A 19446-nucleotide genomic window follows, 5' to 3' on the forward strand; every position below is an offset into this window, starting at 1 on the left:
AACAGTAAGGTCAGAGGGATGTTAGATAGGCATTGTCAAGGTCTGCTACACAAACGAAGAAGTTTTCTCTCTTTGTGGATGCTTAAAACTCAGGCCCTAAACACACTCAGCCTTTACCCCCAGCACCGCTCTTATAGGCAGCCAGAAGGAAAACAAAGCAAAGGAAAAATACCGAGATACTCCAGTTGCAGCAATATACCGTTTTTAGCTGATATACTAGAGAAAATGAAATTTAATTCAAATGAAATACAGCAGGAAAGTGAGAAACTTTTATATTCGAGGTCATTGTTTTTGTCGGAATCTTAGGTTGCAAGTGATAAAAACTAAATTTGCTTAAGCAAAGAAGAAGTGTATTGGCTCATGTAATCGAACTGTAGAAAGAGCAGGGGCAGCTGGCCTTGGGGACATCTGGAACCAGGGCCTCAGATACAATCATGATTCTGTCTCTGCATTGTGGCTTTTAAAATTCTTTAGCTCCTCCAGAGCAGAAGGAATATGGCTTTCTGGTACTCTTGGCTCACTTCCTTTTAGCTACCCATTTAGAGAGAAATGGGCACTTGTCTTGCAACTACAATTTAAAAACATTCCTAGGAAGCAAGCTACTTTGGTAACATATCCTGTGCTAACCTTTCCATCCAGAAGAATGTTTCTCTGACTTGCTTCATGGTCATACCCCTATAGACAGAGAGGATAGAGCCTGTTGCTAGAAGAAAAGCTGGAGATGAAGCAAAGAACCATTTGATCTCTAGAGGGGAAAAGTCAAGGGCCACACAAAATCGAACGAGTAAACAACAACAAAAAATCTTTCTGTTCCCTGAGTTCTCTTTGCACTTCCATAATATCCCAGAAACCTCAATGCACTCTGGGACACTATTTCAAGGGTTTATAGAAAAACTCCTGCGTCTTGCAATTCTAGTTTCCCCTTGGATGTATCCTATCAAATCACAGCTCCAGTGAAGTTACATTATGCTGTCAAACAGCTGATTTTCTTGTTAGTATGATTGCAAAGGGCAATATAAAAATTTGAATTAATCTCCTTTATTTTTTTAATTTCTCAAATATTGGTTCATTAAAAGTTACAAATTTCAATGCTGCCTAGTTGCTAAGAGCCATCAGCTGTTTTAAAAATAAGTGAATGACATCAAATATCAAATAATCAGTCTTCCAGCAAAGATTAGAATGAGAAAGAGTTTTAAAAGCTTTTTAGTGCTTGGGAAACTGAAGTGGTTCCTTCACTGTTTCCAAATAATGATCACCATTCATATCCCTCAGGAATCCTCCAGACAGCAACAAGATCCACCACCTTTTTCTCAGGAGGCAGAACTTGGGCTCTTCGCTTGTGAGGGAGCAATCTCTTTAAGTTAAAAAACAAAAAACAAAAAACAAGACTACTTTTACTAGTGATGTGACAAACATAGCAAGTAGTTACATGCTAATTCAGGCTATCACCTTTAATTAGGATTAGGGAGGCCACGTTCTGCTGTCTTCTTTCTTTGGAAATGAGCACTCATAATCAAAGAACTCCTTTCTTTAAATAATTTAAATAGATACCCATTTTAATTAAAGTAGATATTAAATATTGGATATGAAAATGGCTAATTTTTTTTTTAACCTTTAGGTCTGGTAGCTGCCGCTTAAATAAACAGGGCCCTGTACAGAAGGAAGAAGCATCTGGCGTACTTCCCCTTCAAGGCTGAAGGATCAAGCATACACTCACTCAGCTGGAGTCCTTCTGTGACCCCAACAGCTCCCTTGGAAGGAGCAGGTAGGAGGATCCCCTTCCAGAGTCATCTGGTAGGTAGCTGTACAGATCTTAACAGCTGCCAGAGAACAAAACCAATCTGGTTTTGCTCTTCTGCTCGCCCTGATCCCAAACAAGAGTGGTTTGTAATGCAGCAAAGCATTTGGTGAATCATTAGACAGCTCTTCAAAATTTCCAGGAAAGGATCCTGCTGAAAAGCCAAAGTATTCAACGTATACAGAGACCTGAATGTAGTCCGTGCATACCATCATAAGCAATAGGCCTGCCCTGCTCTGCCTTTTAAGGGACACTAAAGGTACCTATAAGAAAAGTCTGGCAAAGGTGTGTTAGGCTGCAAGATTTCAGCTGTCATCAGATTTTTCAGTAGTTCCTTCCTTTTCTGCTTCATTATATTATTTTCTCTCTCCTCTCAGATATCTGGTACTTACTCCTTGTCTCCTAGATCACCAGGCCAATAGAGCACAGAAGCCACCACCAGCAAATCAATTCGTAATCACATTCAGAAGGAAGTTGGGGTGGGGATGGGGAGAGAATGGTGAAAGGGACTGGATAACAGAGCAAATTCTATTTAGTTATGTTTTCTGCTTTCCATATGCCCACAGATTTCCTCCTAGGCCTCTAAAAAAAAAGCTGTGCTCTTTTTTCTGTTCCTCCTCCTATTCCTTCTCCTCCTCCTTCTTTTGAAATGTTTACAGATCCTGATTAAACTCACCAGTCCAAGGTGATTTTATTCATCTAGCATTCATTGAAGTGGAAAGGATAGATTAAATTTCACTGCCACTCATTTTACAGATAGATTTCATTAATCACTGAAAATCTTCATGTAAATCCATAAGTATCAATCCAGGAGGATCCCCTTCTAGATGTTTATAAAAACCAAACAACATACTATGGCCCACCTCCCCTGAAGATTCTCCATGAGCTCTCATCCACTAGATCAGATTTGTACCTTGTTCCTTTCATACCCTGAATGCTCAACAACTCCTTAGATCTATAGATCTAACCTACTTGCTCTGAGTAACCTTTGGGCATCGTCCATCAGCAGCTTGACTCTTGGCACCTCCTCTGAGATGAGCTTTAACAGCTGTTTTCTGGCTTCAAGAACCACACATGGGCAAGAGCTACTGTCTTTCAATTGTAGGTTCCTAATGCAGTCTGGCTCCTTCTCTTCCCATCTTGGCCTTTATCTCAGAGAAGGAGGATTTGATACAAAGGGCTTGGACACCATGCTGACAACAATTTTGTTAAAGGAAAATAAAATAAATAGAAGCCAAGACTTCCATGCAGTGACAGTTAAGGCAATTATGGGTGGGATAGGCAGAGGCAGAGTATGGCTAATAGGGTGAAGAAGAGAAAGTGTTTGAAGGATGGCAGTGATTTAGGGTGGTTAGTGTTATACTAAATGTGTCAGGGGGCAGTGTGAGCTTGGTCATGGTGGAAAAGAGAAGAGTAAAGGAGAGCATGGAAGAAGTCCATGCTCTCCTTTTTTAATGTGAAAAACATTAAAAAAGATTTTCGAGACATCCAAGAGGTTGAGAGATAGTTCAGTAGGGCTCCTGTTTTTTTCTAACATCAGCAAATCATACATCCATGGCCTGAACATAGAGCTCACACATCAAAATCAGGATGATGAGTTTGAAAAGATTCTCTTTTGAAACTAACCTAAGATGCTTGATAACTCTGGATGCAGAGTTTGGGCTGAAATAAAAGTAAAGTTTGTTGTAACAATTGCATTGGATTCTGAAATGAAGCCCAGCTGGTGTAAAAATTCAACATCAATTGCATAAAACATATTGCGTGGCCTTGCATTAGAATAAGACTTTCAGATGACTGGATGTACTATAAATTGAGTGAGAATCAGGCTCTTTTCTAAATGCCAGTATCAGAAAGGTATCAAGATTACCATATTTCCACTGGAGTTCAGGAAAACACTGACCCTAGAAATAAATGGGCTGTTGTTAATCAGTGCTTGGAAGCTCAGGTTCATCCTTTTCATTGCCACAGTGAAATTCATAGTAAAATGCCAACAAAAGTAAAGAGCGAGTCAGACCTGTCCATATCAGGTACAGAATAAGTGTCTGCTGTGATGATCCCCCCCAAAAAAACAGAAGTCCTGGTAAATACATATATCTGTTGGAGAAAGATTCATTCTATGAGTGAGGAAGACTGACTTCTGCAGAATCCCATCTCCTGTCTTTGGGGAACATTAAGAAATAAAATATGGCTGTGTCTTCCCTGACCACTCCCATAGCTAATTGAGCTTTTTACATCTAAGCCACTCTCTCTTCCTCATTTTCCTTGCTACTGCCCTCTTCCACATTCCACGACTATTATATCTCTGTTAAACATCAGAAGAGAAGAATGGAAACTATACCGTTTCAGTGATGTCATCTCACTGCTGGAGAGTCCTACCTCACAGAGAGAATGGTCAGGAATTCGGTCAAGAGGTTTTCTCTAATTCCTGCAATTGAGAAGGCTTGTGGGACATCATAGTCTGCCACCTCGTACACATTGTAATGACCCTTTATTGCTCTCTGGGGCCAGATCAGTCTTGACTGTTGCAGTCCACCCCAAAATCATGTCTCTTACATGGAGCTTCTGAGCTGAACCCAGCATATCAGATGCCGGCATTTTCTTTACACCCAAGCATGTCTTTTTTTGGACTCTAATAAAATTTTGAAGTAGACAGGACCAAATAATGAGAGATAAGTAGCCAAGGGAGCATTGAAATATTCCCTTGTAAGTGCCTGACCCCCAAGACACAGGTAAGCCAAAGCTAGGACCTCTGTGGATGTCAGAACTTGCTTTTGTATAACATAAACGAATTTCCACATACTCAGCTGGCTGTGGGACTCGATTTCCTGTTAAAATGTACTGTTTTGATCATATTATATTTTAGTAATAATGTTCTTCGTTGATAATAATGTGATAGCACAAAGGCCATGTCCCTGGCTAAAAGAGAGAATTTGTATGCTGCCAATGTACACCTTTGGGAACATTCATCTGCCATGTGCATGTTGACAGTTTCAAAGAACTAGCCATAGTTCTTCCCAGCACCGTTATAGCATGCACACCACAGGCATTCATTGTCTCTGACAGGAATTAGAACCAGCGGAGTTCCTTCAAGACACTGCTGTCACAACGATGCCACAGTGGTTTAAACCTTTTGTTTGTTTATTAGCTTATGTATGTGTAGCACTAGATGCTTGCTTTATTTTGTTTCCTTTGTTTTGCAATAAACTATTATGGCAGAGATGGCCTTTTTTTTGCTGCACTGCTTGTAAGTATGCCCTGAGGCTAATAAGCATGGGCATGTCTGATGAATATGAGAACTGTATCAAACACTGCTGGAGAAAGGCTGGTACATGTCTATTAGCAAAGAATTCTGAGGCTCCCATACGAATGAGAGAATAAAAGTGTGTGTGTGTGTGTGTGTGTGTGTGTGTGTGTGTGTGTGTGTGAAAAGAGAGAGAGAAGGGAGGAGGAGAGAGAGACACACACATCACACATACACACACACACAAGAAAGAAACCCCTCTGCGGGACACAACTTGCCCTTCATTTATTCATTCATTCATGCAACAGATATATACTGAACCAATATTCTAGGTCCAGGGGATAAAATGAGCAAAATCTAAAAGTGACTATCCATGCCCTTATAGAACTTATCATCTAATAGAAAAAAAGATATTACTCATATGATAGGCAATATTAGTTGGAAAGGAAATACAGTGTGCCAGAGAATGCTCATATCTTAGGTTAAATAATAATAGTGAAATTAATTTGATTAGAGATTTTGGAAAGGGAAGTCATGATTATGCACTTAAATATATTTAGGGATATTATACACATTACAGTTTCTTGATGAAAATAGAATCCATTGATTCTATAGAATTAGATGAAATTGTGTTTGTCAGGAATAACACGTCTTGGTCATCAAGATATTTAGAGATTAAGTCAAGATAAAGGTGTACTTATCTGGACAAGAGAACAGGAGTCTGGGTGGGGACAGAGAAATAAATGGTGGTGGGCTTGGTGGATGAGTATATGAAATATGCAGAGCTTGCATGCTTAAGGGTATATTGAGCTTGGTGCATGTTACTATGTCCCCTACATGTGTATCATGTGGCATATGCATCATTAGCTTAACTAGAGAAATGGTAAAGAGCTCACATTGTCTGTTCTACCAGTTAGCCTTTTTGACTTTTATATATGAGGAATCCCTGATACTGACAGGTGGCAGAGGTCATTTTCCAGATAGTGTTATTGAATTAGTCCAGGTTGCTAGATGTTGTGGCAGCCTGATGTTTCGATTGCTCTTCAAAACTGTTGTCTCCCCAAAGAGGGCTGAGTCAGCACTATAAGAGGCAGGAAAGGAATGGATACATAGATTAAAGAGTCAAAATCTTGATAAAATGAGTCAAAGAGCAGAAAGAGCAAGATAAGGTTAAGGTCAACATCTTGGTGAAAGGTTATATAGGATTTGGTTGACTGAATAAAGCTGAGATGGAAACACTCTCCAACTCAGTAATATAAACAAACCACCACCTTAGTCCATTCAGGCTGCTATAATGAATTACCATAGACTGGATGCCTTAAACAACAGACACTTATTTCTCACAGTTCTGGAGGCTGGGAAATCCAAGATCAAGGTGTTGCGTGATTCAGTTTCTAGTGAAAACCTGCTTCCTCATGCAGACAGCTACCTTCTCGCCGTGTCTTCCCACAACAGAGAGAGATACAAAGCTCTGGTCTCTCTCTTTTAAAAAGTACACTAATCCCACCCTGTGAGCCCCACACTCATGACCTTATCTAAACCTACTTGCTTCCCAAAGGCACCCCTCCAAATTAAGTGGCTTCAACACATGAATCTGGGGGAACACAGAGTTCAGTTCAGAACACCTGCATTAAGTACTTTTATTCTAAGAACCTAACATGGAGTGACTTTGTCAGCATAATCACTGTGTCTACATACCTGTATCTAAAAGAGACTGCTTGTTGTCTCCTAATATTTAAATTTGTTGAAATTTGTTTTACAGTGCAGAATATGGTCTATTTTGAGGAATGGTCCATGTGCACTTGAAAATAATATGTATTCTGCCATATTTGGGTGGAATCTCTAGAAATGTCAACTAGGTGAAGTTGGTTTATAGTGGTCTTTGGATCTTCTATATCCTTACTTATTTTCTGTTTACTTGTTCTATCAATGTCTGGAAAAAAAGGTTGAAGTATTCTGGATCTGTCTTTCTCTTTTCTTTCAGTTTTATAGTTTTTTGCATCATAATTTTGTAGCTTTGTTATTAAATATTCAATTTTTCTTGAAAATTTGACTTCTTTATCATCATGTAATATAACTATTTGGGTAATATTTTTCTCTACTGATATTAAGGCTATTTTAACTTTCTTTTGGTTAGTATTTGCATGGTATATCTTTTTTTCATCTTTTTTTATTTTTAGCTTATCTATGTTTTTATAACTAAAATTGATTTACTATAGAGAGCATATCATTGAAATTTGCCCTTCTTAATTCAATATAATATTTTTGTCTTTTAATTGATGATTTTAGAAAGTTTACACTTAATGTAATTATTGATATATTTGTATTAAAGATTACTATCTAGCTAGTTGTTTTCTATTTGATCCATCTGTTCTTTATTTTTGTTTCCTCTTTTTCTGCCTTTTAAAAATATTTTTATTATTCCATGTTATCACCAGTATTAATTTATTACTTATACTCCTCTTAAATATTTTGGTGGTTGACTTAGAACTTACATACATCAAATAATTTATTACCACTTCACAATAGTGAAAGACCCTTATGACAGTATATTCCTCATTCTTTCCTTTCATTTACTCTGCTATCGTTGTCATATATTTTACTTTCACATATGCTACAATCGCAAAATACATTGCTATTATTTTTTTTAGACAGTCATTTTTCTTTTATGACCAATTTAAAAATAAGACAAATGATGTTTTTATTTAACCATGTTTAATGTATTTCCAGTGCATGTTATTTCTTTGTGTAGAGCTCAATTCTTTTGGGTAGCATATTACTTCTACCTGAAGAACTTCCTTTATCATTTTTCTTTTAGTGTTAATCTCTTTGCCATTAATTCTCTCAGTTGTTGTTTGTTTGAGAAAATCTTTATTTCTTCTTCGCTCTTGAAAATGTTTTCATTAGAATTTAGATATAGAATTCTGAGTTGACAAAGTTGTTTTTTTTTTTTTTTACTTTCATAGCTTAAAAAAAACGTAACTCTGTTTCCTTCTGCTTTGAATAGTTTCTCATGAGAAACCTGTAAGTCTACATTTTCCCCCTTCTGTAGGTAATATTTTATCTCTGATCACCTTCAAAATACTATCTTTGTTTTTTGTTTTCAGCAGTTTGAATATAATATTTCTAGGTGTTTTTTGTTTACCTGCTTGCTTATTTGTTAGTTTATTTTTGTATTTATCTCGATTGATGTTCTCTCAGTTGAACTTCTTGGATCTGTCATTTTGTATATGTCAGTAATTTTGGAAAATTCTCAACCAACATCTCTTTAAATATTTCCTATACTCAGTTCTCTCTCTCTCTCTCTCTCTCTCTGAAAAACATTCTTTGTCACTCTGCGTAATTTTGTTTATTATATTTTTATCTCTGCTGAATTACTAATCTAATCTGCATGTTGTTCATCGTTTCCTTTAGAGCTTTTACTACACTGATGATATTTATTTGAAATTCTCTGTTAGATACTTCTGACATCTGTACATATCAGAGTCTGGCTCTGTTGATTGCTTTGTGTCTTGACAGTGGATTGTTTTTATTTGTGTTTTTTTTTTAATGTCTCATAATTTTTTGTTGACAGATGATACTGGCCATCTTGCATAGGAAAGTAGAATCTGAGGTTTAAAAAAATGTTTAGGCCCATAAATGAACACATCTGTCTTCTGCTAGGCTTAGTGCAGTATGTACCTGTATCTGTGTGTGGTGGGAATGTTTGGGTCATTATTATTACAAATTTAGCTGGATTTGAGAGTTGTTGCTATGATTACTCTAAGTATAACATACTTCAAATCATTCAAGATTACTTTTTATTTAGCATGTGGGGTGGTTTGCCAGAGGGCTTTTTTAAAATATCTGCTCCACCCCTTCAATTTTGGGTCTTCCCTTTGTACTCTGCCTCAAAAAGGATCACTCTGCATGGTCTTGCCCCTCCTCAAGCAGTAGACCACTATTACTTGTTACTCAATGCTTGTTAGCCCACTGGGGTGGGGGTCAGTGGCATTTTTGTTGTTTTAAGTCTCAGTCTTAGACAGGCACCAAGTCCCTGAGTATTGGGAATAGGTCTTCCTCAGTGACCCTACTCCACTCCTAGCTGTAGGTCTGGGCCCAACAGTTACTTCCATCTCTCTCTCACGCATGGAGGGTTTTGTTTGGTTCTCTTCCCCTGGCATAAATGGATTTTCATCAGTGCTCTAAGGCAGCAGTCCTCAACCTTTTTGGCACTAGGGACCAGTGCTCCTATGAGAATCTAATGCCTGATGATCTGAGGTGGAGCTGAGGTGGTGATGCTAGCACTGGGGAGCAGCTGCAAACACAGATGAAGCTTCACTTGCTGCTGCCACTCACCTCCTGCTGTGAGGCCTGGTTCCTGACAGGCCACGAACTGGTACTGGTTTGCAGCCCAAGAGTTGGGAACCTCTGCCCTAAGGGCATCAGGTTTTGTTTCCTTCCCTTCAATACTCTAAGCATTTTTTTCATAGACAATATAAAGGAGTACGATCTGTGCCTCGCCCTATGCTCTTGGCACTCCAGGCCTGTATCACAAGGGATACATTTTTAGGACTCTTGCTAATCTTTTGTGTGAATACCTGTCCTTTGCAGAAGAGACTGTGATGAGTGCAAGTTCTTGTGTTTGTGTCCTTCAGGGCTTCTATATTCTTTTGCCAGCCCACAGTTGGCATGTAGCAATTCATTAAAAAATTAAGTTGAATTTTTACTTGTAACAGATAGCATCTATCCCAGGTAAGCAAGCGCTTATGTCCTAACTCTTCTTGGGTGGCTTGCCTTAGATTTCAGTTTAGTTGGTAATTATCATTTTTTCTGTAGGGCTCAAGAAAAGTCATGAGTTTTCAGATTGTTTAGCATTTCTGCTGCTGCGTTTGCTGCTGCTGCTGCTGCTGTTGTTATTGTTGTAAGTGCAGGATCAATGCTCTTCAAGGTATTCTACATCCCAAGCAGAAACTGAAAGTCCTAGATTATACAATATGTAGCTGGGCATGTGACCATTTGGAATCAAGACTTTATTTCCCGGCCTCTCTTATGGCTAGATCTGTTCAATTATATGTACATGGAGGTTATGCAATTCCAGCAAATATTCTTAAAAGAAAAGGGAGCATGCTCTTCTCCTTCCCTTTCCTTGTTCTGCTGACTCAAATTCAGTCCTAAGATCTGGAGCTAATACAACCCTCTTGCACCATGAAGTGAATTTAGGAAAAGAGGCCACTCCTGGTACTATAGCAAGAGAAAAGGAGCCTCATACAAGCACTGGGTTACCTATATGGATATTCACCTGAGAAAGAAAAAAATAAATAAAATAACCTCTAATTTATTTAATTTATCAGATAATCTCCTTGATCACTGAACCAAATTCTAACTTATAAACTTTATAAGCGTTCATATCAGAGATAAACAATTAGCATCAAGATGAGGCAAATTTCCGGGTACCAGTGTGCTGGTTAACATTTCTGATGCGACAGACTTTCTCCTCCTCCATCCTCTCACCTACCTAGCTCAGCACCTAGCTCAGGGGCTCACACATTACTGGCGCTCAATAAATATTCAATAATGAAAAATGCAGGCATACTATTTGACTTCTCCAGACTACAAATACTATCTGATTTCTTTAGGCTACAAATACTATGTGACTTTTTAAGACTACAAGTTTGCACTGTTATTTTTGTTATATTCTTTTATATAATCATGAATAAGCACCTCCTCACCTGCACGATTTAACCCCAACTTCAATCTTCAGAAAGAGATACATAATTAACAGAATAAATTAGTTTTCTTTCCTTTTGACTTTTCCCCTTTTAGGGATGTAAGTAAAGCTGAAAAGGCAAGAACATGTCTAATGAGGGAGAGGAAGATGAGAAGCAGGGAATTGAAAAACTTATAACTGAAGAAATGGCCCTTGATAACTAAGAAATGGCTTCTGATCATCTACTAGGATAGCTCTTTGATTCTGGTTTAGGGTTGGCCTGTAAAAGTGTTCTTGGAAGACATATTTCCTTTTCTTTCCCAGAAAGCCACTATCTTCCAGTTATTTATATCTCATGCTGAAGAGGAAAACAGTAAGACAGTTTTGCAATCTGTCACTGGACATGGAGCAAATGCTTAAAGCTCCTACCAAGTAGGCAAATGTGGCCCAAAAGCACCTGTGCCATCTTGAGTAAACTCAAAGTTTCTCAAGACCAGGATCTATATGCCATCTGTTTAAATTTGAAATGTCATACCATAATGAACGTAATATGCAAGATATTTCTTACACCTACAGCTGCTGTTACTGCAAAAATACTAGAAACTAGCAACTTGAGGAATTTAATTGGAAATGAAGGAACTGTATTGAGAAATAACATCTCTTCATGTAAGTAGCAAAGAAAAGACATGTTTCCCTTTTCTGTATATTGTTAGAACTTGTCTGCCCTCCTCAGCACATCAGCACTAATGATGCTGAAGTCCATGAAAGATAATTGCCTTGAGTCGTTCTCTAGCCATAGAGAAGGTAAGATTAATAAAGAGTATTTGTTATAATTTTGTAACCAATTTATGTAATGGAACGCATAATAAATAACCACATTTAACATAAGCATTCATCAAAGTCAATTTACACATCAATTTGTTCACTATATGTTAAACCAACTATTTATAAGAATAAGCTGGTTTCACTCTATGTTCCCCTTTCTCTCTATTAAAGTAAAAATTATTGTTAGATATGGTAATTTTTTGGCTTTTATAGAGGCAGCATTGATAGTGATATGTGTTGACTTCTCAGCTGTTGCTACATGATGTATAATTTTGCACAGCATGTTACTTCTGTATGGACTAAGAGGAAATTATTGTTTTAAAAATATAAAACTATTATTGATAGTCTATTCTTCTCTTAGTGATTTGTCACCTCAGGTGAACATAGTTCATGAGAGGTTGTGGATTTTCATGGACTGCCACCTCTTAATTATTTACAGAAAAGGGGACAGGAACAGTATAATAAATAAAATTCACAAATTATCTCCAACCATGTTTTTAAAACCATTTTCAAGTTAGTCTATTCTAAGCTTTAGCCAACATCATCACTTCTCCCTTTTTTATCTACCCATTACTGCAAAATCAGATGGCTTTCACTCTTGCATATCCTAGAAAATGCTACAATTTATAGTTATTTACAAATCTGTGTAGAAGAAAAAAAAATGGATCCACAGTCTTATACTGACACAGAAAAATTAAAGTCATAATTGTTCTAATGTATGTAATAAACTTCTGCAAAAAAAAAAAAAAAGACTGAGGTCATAAATGGTTAGTGATTCCCATTGTTATCTTACCTGGCAAAAGGGAATTGATGGATATAATTAAATCAAGGTGCTTGAGATGGAGAAATTATCCTGGAATATCCAGATGACCCCAATGTAATCATAAGGGTCTTTATGAGAAGGAGGTAGGAGGGATACAGTTAGAAAGATGGAAATATGATAATAGAAGGAGAAGTGGGAGTGATGCAGGGTCATGAGCCAAGGAATGTGGGCAGCTTCCAGAAGCTGGAAAAGGCAAGGAAACAGATTTTCCCCTAAAGGTGCCAGAAGGAATGAAGTTCTGCCAGCAACTTGATTCTAGCCCACTGAGACTGATTTTGGACTTCTGACTTCCAGAAGTATAAGATAATAAATCTATGTTGTGTTAAGCCACTAGACTTTTCATAATTTGTTATAGTAGCAATAAGAAACTCATGCATTCATGAAGCCAGAGTAAGTATTTACAAAAAATTTCCTTATAAATTTGGGTGGTGAACACACAATGCAGTATACAGATGATGTATTATTAAATTCTACACTTGAAACCTATATAATTTTATTAACCAATGTCACCCCAATAAATTTAATAAAAAAGAATATAGGGCCATCTCTTTAAGAAAAGTGAGAAAAATTGAAACTTAAGAGGGATTTTAAATTCATGGGAAATTATTTGAAAACGCAAAATCTACTTTGCATAAGGTAGTCAGATTTTCTTTAATATAATTTATACTTCTTAGTGGACAAAATTTGCAAGAACACGTGTATCACACAAAAGTATGTCCATTTGTAAAAGCAACCATATTTATACCTGCATTCTTTTTTTAAATCTTTGAACAAGGACCAAGTATCTTTGTTCACATGTACAAAATATTCTTATGAAAAAAAAATTCCTATGTCATCAGTCCATCAGGTGGAGACTTATGGAAATTATAAATGATACTTGAGATCAAAGACCCTACCTAAAGAACATATTTGATGAAATTTCTGGGAATTGATATTGTCATTATAAAGATGGCAGTCTTAGTGAAGGTGACATGTGATTGAACTCTCTTTCCTTAGAAATTTATTTATACCAAGAGAGTAATGCCTAAATATTCAATAAGTCATCTCTGAATGCTTCTAATTTGGAAACATGCTTTCCTGAGAGATAAGAGGCTAGTCTTTAAAAACCTAAATGAAATAAATTGTATTCTAATTGACAATCTGAAAGTGCTTTATAATGCCAAATTTTTTTTGTTGCTTCTCATCCTGGCTCTCATAGTAGGAACAACAACTTACTGCTTATCTTTTTTGCTAATAGTTTCATGTATGTTAGTCTTATTTTCCTTCAAAGAGGTCAAGTTTTTTAAAGATAGAGTGTGTGTTCCAAGTCTTTAAGAAGCCTTCTGTAAATTAATTGCTTACAAACAGACTCTGTTTTATTTAAACCAGAGTTGTATCAGTGCTTTTGTCTGGGATAGGTAATTAATCATTCTTTCAGCCTAATAATAGTGAGGTTAAGTGTCTGAAATAAATAATATTTTGAGGAATAAGTTTCACATAGGTTCTTTTTCTTCTGGATTTACATTAATTCTTCTGACTTTTATTTTGCAAGAAAAGGATTTCACTGTATTAAACAATATTTCTAAAAAAAAGTTTTATTTCCCCTGGAAAGGAATGGCTGTGTATTATTCTTCTTTATCTTTATTTCAATATTATTAAGTCATATAACTGATGTGTTGACTTCTAAACTTCTAACACCTTTCTAAGACAATAGCTTCTGACTGAGCCACGGACTTCAGGAAGTTTGTAAAAGTATTTCATGTAGCTCTGTGGATGTCCAACGCAGTTAAAGGTTTGAGGGTATGAGCTGGTGCCACAGAGCCCATAGCCTCCTTTGCTTCTTGCTTCAGACAGGCCACTTCGTAATCCACAATCCCTGATGCCACGTAATAGTTACCTTGGGTTCATTTGGTTGTGAGCTATGTGCTTAATGAGATTGTAAAGCATAAAAGAAAATGTGATAGTCTCAGAACGTGTCCAGCCAGATACTGACAAGTCCAGATCTATGTATCCACATGGCTACATTAAGCCAGGAGATTCAAAATGATTCTTTGTTCTCTCTTCAGACAACTAACTATGAGATTTCTTTTCTTTTATAGAAATCTGCCAATGAACAAGAGCAACAGTTAATGGGGTTGTTGTTTGGAGGGACTCCAAGAATATAAGCTATCTATTTCACTCACCAAAAATAAATAACTATATAAATAAATAGAAATAGGAGCAAAAGCCAGATGGTTCTCATGGCATCTATGGAGTGGCTTCCGGTGAGACAGAAACAGCAGAATGTCTACAGTCCATTATGCGGTTGGGCATGATGGGTATTTCTGGAGGCTCAGGCCAGAGTCTGTTTTCTCAGCCTTTGACAGAGTCTGTGAATTACCTACACCCTTTAATTAATCCCCTTCTGCTTAATCTAGCAGATCCCTGGTGTGCCATGAAGAAGCCTGAACAACACACCATTTAATCCAGCAAAAAAAGCTTACGTGGCACAAAGAAAGAGAGGACAACTACAACAGGTAAACTTTTCTGACAGTTGATTTTCTTCTGAGTACAGCCGTTAATTCTGCTGTCAGCAGGAATAAGATACTTCCTGGGGAAGGTGTAAAGCTGGGTTCTTGTAACACCAAGCGGTGGTGGCATGCAAATGAGAATATGACCTCAGCGCCTCTCACCTCCTGTTTAACTTTGCTCCAAACCTGTATCAAAACTTCAATAATTTTTTTTTTTTAGAAACTACAGAAAATATAATTAATCTTTTTCAGAGACGATGAGGCCACTGAAAATCTAAGATCTCTTTATTTATTGATTTTTAAAAAATATTTATGGGGGAAAACGATAAATTTTTGTAAAGCAAATGAGATACAAAGAAGAGAAAAAGTTACTTTAAGTCCCTTGCCTCAGCCCCATGTAGAATACAAAACAACATCTTTTCCACAAGTATTGCTTTATCCCCTCACGACTGACTTACATGTTGCCAAAGTGCCCTTTATTCGTGTCTTTGCCCCAGCGCTACTCAGATCTCTGCTCCGCACAGGGGGCCATCTATCTGTATGACAGTCCTTGTCAGACTCAGTAATGCAGGCCCCTGTCAAGTTGCTTGTTTGTCACCACCAACCAACCACTGTTTCCTCCTTTACACCATCCCTGGAAATAATGCCAGCCATGTCTTGCATTGTCAGGCCTTGTCCCTTTCCTTCCCAATTCCCACTTTATCTTTCTTCCAGTATCAATCTGAACTCATCACTGCTAATCTGAAAGCCACTTCCCAATTATCATGCAGCTGTTCTCCCGCCCTCCATCCTATGATTCTCTGCACTGCTCTTCCTTTTAAATCACTGGAGTGGGATAGTGGTCTCGGAAGCATGTTAGCTCTTCCTGATTTCCATCAGCCTCCGATGACTACAAATCAACACATGTGAGACGCAAACAGTATTTTTTTCATGCAGTGCAGATTGAAGGCAAATTCTCTAGTTGCCTTTTCTTACCAAATGGCTACTCAGGGCCTTTCTTTCTAGATAGTCTAAAGCCACTACTGAATTTTGTTCATACTCCCAATCCATGTATTAGGCTCTTCTCCCCAAACTCCCCACATCTAGTGATACTTATGTTTGATTCATAAACATTCACAAACTATTTTTGGTAATAGACCACTAAATTGTATACTTTATGGGGGAAGAGGTGGGAACATATGCACAAAATAAGCCTTTCTCTCAAGGCCGTTGCATGCACTTCTACAGAGGAAAATCTTTTTATGTGCTCTGTGGCCTGCTTGCCTTAGCCTTATTTTGTCATAAATGTTTAAATATTGACTGTCATATTTAGAACAATCCCCCTCTCATTTGTCAACTCTCACTCATTCTGCCTTAGGTTAGTATAGGTGAGTGAAAAATGCACAATTTGCAATCAGGCAGACTTAAGATCAACTTCTGGTTGTCCTGCCTATAAAATATGTGATATCAAGACCATTATTTAACTTCTTTGTGTTTTAGTTTCCTCAAATATGAAAGCAGATGTGATATGTCATGATTTAGCTGGCATTTTGATGTGAGAGTAAAAATTTAAATGAGATAATAAATGTATTATGTGCCACATAATTACCATTATATACTTAAATAAATTATTTTTCTGTATTTGTAGGAAATCAGATTTACTCTCATAGAGCTGACATATTTTGCCCCAATAATAGAAGCCTGGGATCATAGTATTTATCCAGATTAAAAACAGATAAAACACACATCCTGCTCAGTGCACCAGTGAGCAGGAAAAGTCAAGTTAGCAAATTTCTACTTTCAGGTTGTATATTGCCAGAATCCAAATTAATTATGTTTATTTTAAATGTGAGTAGGCAGGATGCCTGGGGTGCAAGGAATATACCACTTAAAATCAGTAAACAGTGTAGTGGCATTTATTAGAACAAAAATTTCCAAGAATAAGGGAAATCTATATTCGAAGATACATTGAAACCTTTGTGGCACATCATTCAGGAAGGTCATTGTTTATCATACTAGGTGATTTCCTGCTATATTCTCTTGTTCTCTTGCTTATTCTAATCTAGCCCCGAAGTGAAGTCAGGTTGTTTCTTTCTTCTTTATAATCATTGGAATATAGATTTTTACTCTGTCATTTCACCTCCCACTTCCAATCTTTTTCCTACAAGTGGTGTGTGTCAAAAACCACTTTTTGCCTTAGTATGTAGGAGCCATGTGTCACAGTAGAAAAATGCTCACTGCCTGTTGTTGCTGTTGGGTGTAAATGAGGCTGATGTATTTTGGAAACTACCTGTCCAAAGCTACTCTAGTTTGACTAATGGATCTGAACAGTGATGTCAATCTTATTCTCAGCGGATGCTCAATGGCAAACAGTGGTTCAACTATCCAGGTAACTCATGTAGTAGAATCCAGCAATCTAAAAGCAACTTAACATGGATATGACATTCTTTGTTCGGCTTTGGGTACTCCAAGATTGGAATGAATAAGCTTTATAAATTTGGAATATCAATATTTAGTTTTCTTTCATTTATTTCTCTCTACATATAACTTGGGATGACCAATTCACTTACTGACCCAGGTATGATTCACCTGTCTGGCCCAGTGCATCAATATGTCCTCTGGAGCTACCAGTACAAGAGTCTTTTCCTCTCTGCTCATCTTCCATAATTTGCTGGTCCCATTAGGCCACCCCCCCGACCCCCGCCATGGGGTTTATTCCATGACCATGCTGGCTTGTTCTAGCTTATGAGTTTGATTTGTAAAAATATTTTCTTTGCTTAAATTTTGAGCTTAATATGTGTTTTACATGCCTCAGATTTTTATTAATTATCAAAGCTCGGCTCTTAGTATAGGCCAAGAACAGAATGCGCACTTGTTTTCCTGGGCTAAAAATATTTTTTAACCGGATATTTTTTATTCAAATTGGTTGCCAATATATAACAAACAGTATTGTACATTTGAGAAAAACATCAATATTTCGGAGTACTTTTTAAAACATGAGAAGATGTAATTCCATGCCAGACTTCCTGTAAGGTAGTAATCGGCCAGAGCAGAGAAGTGCTGTCCCGTGTAAATGGTATATGTGCTCCATTTCCTGAGTCCTTATGATGTCATTGCTTTCCTGAAAAAGAGGGTGAGCTTAGTTGCTGTTTCTTGGTACACTGGCAGTGGCGCTTTCCTTGGAGTCAAGCAATGGGCACGTCTCTATCAGAGGTGGAAACTGAAAAGAGATACTGAAGAAGGTGCTGAAGGAAAATGGGCTACATAATTTCCTCATGGAAGTGAGAATAAACCGGGTGACTCTCCCATTTGCACCTGTGCTCTTTCTCTACAGATGTTTCTGTCTACCATCCCAGTCCTAAACGCTTCTGGCTTTAGGAATGCTGGAATTGCCTTCCTGATGCAGCATGTTCTCCACATAGAAGATTGCCGGTGCTGCTTGAGATTGCTTCCTAAATCTTTTACGTCTCGTAGTAGTCTCACAAAGTATCAACTTCTACTTTAACAGCCCTTTCAGAACTTTAATATGAATATTAAAATACATATTTGTACATTTAGCAAAGGAGAGACATATTACAGAGTAGCTAATTACTCTTAAAATCATCTACCATCACATTAGCTCAGCAGCATTTGCATGAATTGGTGTTCTTGGGTTGCAAACAGCATGAACAAAACCTGGGTAAATTAACTAAAAGAGAATTTGTAAGAAGGCTATGGAATAGCACCACAGTCAGTGAGAAGATTAAACAGAACCAAGCCCAGCAGGGTAGGAACAGGTATGGCTCAGGGAAGTTGGGTGTCAGGCCTGAGTGACAGTCTTATCAACATGCTGCTGATAAAAGGTAAAGTCTTCAAAAGATTTTTGTTTTATTTTTTTCTATCTATTGCCTCAAGGCTCAAAGTTCAGATGTCCTGGAATGAATGAGTTGTCACGAGGAAGAGCAGTGTACCTTGAATGACCACAGTCTTACCAAGACTACAAAAAAAAAAAAAAAAAAAATGGAGGAGAGGTAATTTTGTGAAAGAAAATCCAGATGCCTATGATTGGAAGAAAAAGAGAATAGTTGCCAAAACTACAGCGAAATCCTCTACAGAATCTGTTGTTCACTAGAACAAGCAGATGACTTCTAATGTTTTTAATTTCTGCAATGTTTTGATAGAAAGAAAAATAAGATGACGTACTTTGTACCTTTGACACATTCTCTACTTAAATTTGTATTCAGAGTTTTATATTATTTTTCATAAAAATTACCCCAAATTGAATAAGCTTTAGGGCTCACATATCTACGTTTCTCTCTCCCCTGCAGCTCTCCTCCCCTCTCTCCATCCTGTGATTCTCTGCACTTCATTCAGAGTGCAGTTTTCAAGATGAAGGAGACATTAAGATTGATATAAGATAAATCCTACATGGGATCTGTATCAAACATTTTTTCTCTCACTCCATCATTTCTTTTCTGCCAGTTCTAGCCCTTTCTCTTAGCTCAAGAAACAGTAATAGAGGTAAGATAAAGGTAAGAAGTCATGGCAAAACAGAGTAGCGTTGGAAAGCAAGGAAGAAGCAATGTTGGGGACAAAGAAGCTGGGCAGATAGTAGAGAAAGAA

General features: G+C 37.4%; 1 long non-coding RNA gene across 1 annotated transcript; it reads left to right on the forward strand.

Moving 5' to 3' along the window:
• Positions 1-1654: 1654 nt before the first annotated feature.
• Positions 1655-14866, forward strand: LOC120590809 (uncharacterized). Its single transcript, XR_005649776.1, has 3 exons — positions 1655-1765; positions 11305-11394; positions 14773-14866. It is a non-coding gene; the product is annotated as an uncharacterized LOC120590809 (long non-coding RNA).
• The last annotated feature ends 4580 nt before the right edge of the window (positions 14867-19446 follow it).

Source organism: Pteropus medius, unplaced genomic scaffold, assembly GCF_902729225.1.
Source record: "Pteropus medius unplaced genomic scaffold, Ma_sr-lr_union100, whole genome shotgun sequence".
Lineage (NCBI taxonomy): Eukaryota > Metazoa > Chordata > Mammalia > Chiroptera > Pteropodidae > Pteropus > Pteropus medius.